We start from the raw sequence: 4,048 nt of genomic DNA on the forward strand, positions 1-4,048 counted from the left end.
ATGCTACATGTGCCAGGAATGGTACCAAACAACTCAGTTTTCTCCCAGGTTGTCAGGAAACAGAAGTTCACCAGAGGATCATGCAAGTCCTGGTATCTGAGCCAAATATGAATTCTGAGTGGATAAGTTTGCTTCAAATTCATGACAACCAAACCACGTCGATACATGAAGGTCCTCAGGTTATGGATAAACCGTTAGAGACCCTGCATACAGTCATCCATATTCTGACAGATTTTTGACTTGATAGTGGGGTGTTCATCTTGTCTGAAGGCTTTCTCGCATAACCCAAAATCATACTTGAGGTTAGACACCCAAAGGATTGTAAGCTTTAGCCCTACAGTGATGGCTGGGGCCATCCATCTCTACAATGTTCAGACCATAATTGAGGTGTGAAAAGCTCAAAGTGTGCTTACTAAACTACTTCCAATCTTCTCAATTATTCTGCCAGCTGTCCACAACCCCGGGGGTATAATGGGACTGGTAATGGTGCTAACTGTGACTGGTAATACTGTGGGGAAATTGCAGTTCTATTCTTGTCGGAGTGAAACCAGACAGTATTTTCCCCTGCATTAGCTTGTCTCCCTGTAGGTAGGGCATGCTCATTGAGACGATTTTCCTTCTGCAACCCAACGGCTTTGGAAGGTGCTGTAGCAGTTTTGTCTGCTACAAGCATCAGGGTTTCCATGAAGCCCTAATAAGGTCACTAAATAGCTTAGTTAAGTACTGACAAGCTCTTCTTTTACTGGTTACAATAGCCCAGTATCAGTTAAGACCTGATGCATCTTGGTGTGTCAGTTTCATTTGTTTTTTGTTTTGTGTTTTAGTGATTCTGATGAACCAACATTCAAATCATGTCTGATTTTTATTGGTTTATTTTCAGTCATTTTTTAAAATCCAATATTGATTTTTTTCAGTTCCAAGTTATTTCAGTGACCATTGTGGGCTTTTCGGTCATTAAAGGGGTAGTGACGTGTTTACTAGCCACATGGGACCATTTTATAGCGCAATCAAGTAACTGTTATATTCAGTTTTTCCAAAAATTATAGATATCAAATATGATTTTTGGCATTTTAAAATTGGGCCTCTTTAAAAACTCCTGCTCCTTCTGAAGCTCCACTTCAGAAAGATTCCTGTGTGATGACTTTCAGAAAGTCATCACATACAACATGGCTCCTCTATTAACCCTTTATCAACATTTTTACCAGCGTTTCACAGAGAAGAAGCTATGAGTTAAGCAGATGCTAAGTTACACCAGGTGTTTGCTAATTGCTGCTGGCTAGTCTGAAGGAGCTGAGTGGCGTGTTTGTGGTGAGAGAATAACTTTATGAAATGATGTAAATAAAAAAAAAGTTGATTTTGTGTAATTCTGATGACTGATGTATATTGGCTTGATGTCAACAATGACATCAAAATGCGTTGTCCTGATTGCAGGGTAACAAAACCAGTTGTTTAAATACTCTGCATCATCACTCTGTTCATATTCTGGATGATCATCTTTCGTTCAGAACTGTATTGTGAGTCACATTGAGTTTCTTCATTTAATATTTCTGCAGTAACAAACAAACTGTCCAGTCGTACAGCAGCTGCACATCAGTGGTTCAGGGTTTCATCTTTCCTTCAGCTGTTCTACCAAACAATGTCAACCGATTAACGTGAACCTCAGACTGATTCCTGTCCAGTGAGAGAGGGTGGAAATAAAAAACAAATTCCCAAAACTTTAGTTTCCGGAAGGCAGCCATTTGAGGATTAGAGGTATATGCTGAGGGATCTTTCAGTGCTTTGCATACAAACTGTTTATTCAGTCTTTCAATAAATAAGCCACTTTCCCAAAGAACCAAAAAAACAAAATTACTTTAAACTGTAAACTGCTTTACTTCCTTTAGGCAGGAACTGTCATATATAGCAAATTTGGATTATAAAGACATTCTAACAGGGCAACGTGGATTAAAATTGTGGCAGAATATATTTATTTGGAGGGGGAAAATGTAATTTTCAGGCATCTTGATAGACAAAACAGATTAGGTTGTGATTTCTGCTCTAGGAAAATGACATGCTCCTCTGTACTTCCTCTTTGTCTTCACCCCTTAAATCAGACATCAGCCTTCACCTTACCTTTCCTTCAGTTCCTCTCTTGTTTCTTCACCCTTTCCTCCCTTGTTTTTCACACTTGACATGTGGTAACCTCTCTTTTTCTTTTTTCTCATTTTCCGCATCTACAACTCTTTTTACCTTCTCTGTCCCACATCATTTCTGCAGGGGATTATTTAATCACAGGCTTCCTACTGCTCTCTCTCTCTGGTTGCTGCTGCAATGCTGGATGGACGAACTGACGAACCGACGGACGGCTGGATGGAGAGCAGCTCAGACTAAAGCTCATGTTTTCCTCTCTTCATTGCTTCACAGCGGGACAGAAAGGTAATGTTCTTTGATTCTTTTTTTTTTTTCCCCTCCCCCATTTCTCTTCCAGTTTCTCTCAGTCTAGCCACATATTAAAGCAGTCACACAAGCAAAAAATAGTCAATAGGTATGACCTTGACCTCCTCTAAGACCAAACCACTGGAACTCTTCATCTCTCACTACTCCTCAGCTGAGTTGTTACTTTTTTAGTCTTAAAAAAGTGAGCTCTGGTTCACCTACAAACCTAGGCCTCAGTTTGGGTGACGTTAACTCTGATGCGGTCTGAATGCATGTGTGAACCAGAGACCGCTCCAAAAGCAGGAAAAGAACTGCACCGCATGGCATTCTGGGTAAATACAACCAAAATAAATGTGCAATTTTTGAGCTAGCAGAAAAAATGTCTCATGGTTTGTTTTTTGTTTTTTTTTACCGAAAGAGAAATCCTAAAATGTCAAAAATGTGCCGCCTTTTCATTTTTGTTTCCACTGTTTTTGATTAAAGTTGTGCTCAGTTTCTTCTTTGGAGGTTTTCATGTTGTTTGCTTCAGTGATGCTTGATGCAGTGATGCCACAGGCGAGGAGGGGAACAGGTTTTATAAAGGTTTGGTTGGTTTGACTCAGTGCGGTGTGACGAAGAACCACAGCAGCTGAAAATGGATCAAATGTTGTACCTTTGATCTCCAATCAAACCAAGTCTACTGGACTATCAGGTTTAGAAACAACCTTAAATTCGGCACATCAGCAAATGTAGGACAGAGAAGATGCCTGCAAAGACAATGTGCACTTTGTCTGTCACTTTTTTCCTTCAGCTCAAGGAACAGATTGAACTTTGGGCTTGTAAAGGTCACTGACTTTCAAAGGGAATAATAAAAGTTTAACTTTCCAATAAATGCTCACAGGAATTTAACAATTTGAACTTTTTGCATTCATTGCTTGGTTTTTCTACAATTTTTACACTCATTCAAATTCTAATACTGACCTATGATTTTTTTTGTTTTCTGCAACACAATTGATCAATTTACATACTGTAAGACAGTGTAGTTAAGTTTTCCTTTGCATATGTTGATTTCATTTCTTAAAAGAATATTTGTGTGACTGAATTTGTGGTCAGTTTTCTTAATAGAATATGTCGATGCTGCTGTGTGACGTATGGAGAGACTGCTAGCTACAGAAGTGAATCAGGACAAATCCAGTACGTTTATTTTGGATGTCAGGTGAGATTTAGGACAGCTGTTCTTAACCTTAAAGTGGGCAAAAGCTTTGTTAGCAAAAACAAACGCCTTTGTGTTAAAGAAGTTTAAAAAAAATTCAAACATTTTTGTTTTTGTAGTAGCAGATGGAGTGGGAAAAGTGTAACTTATGAGCTACAGTTGTGATTTTGTTGCCTTTCTGAAAACGCTGCCTCACCAGATTGGGCCAATCTTTGTTTTTAAAAATAGGCCAAAGCTGTAGTCTCCTTTGTGTGTAAAACAGTATGGAGTCTACCCAACATCTACAGCCAAACATATTCAGCCTTCCATCCAAATAACTGAATTCAGCTTTCACTGGGATTGTAACAGGTGAATGAAATCTTTCCCCTACACTGGCAGACTGTCTCTACTAACATTTAGGAATGAAAAGGTTTCTTCCAACGTCTTTGTTGCTTTATTTTG

Source organism: Poecilia reticulata, chromosome 10, assembly GCF_904066995.2.
Source record: "Poecilia reticulata chromosome 10, P_reticulata-male-v2, whole genome shotgun sequence".
Lineage (NCBI taxonomy): Eukaryota > Metazoa > Chordata > Actinopteri > Cyprinodontiformes > Poeciliidae > Poecilia > Poecilia reticulata.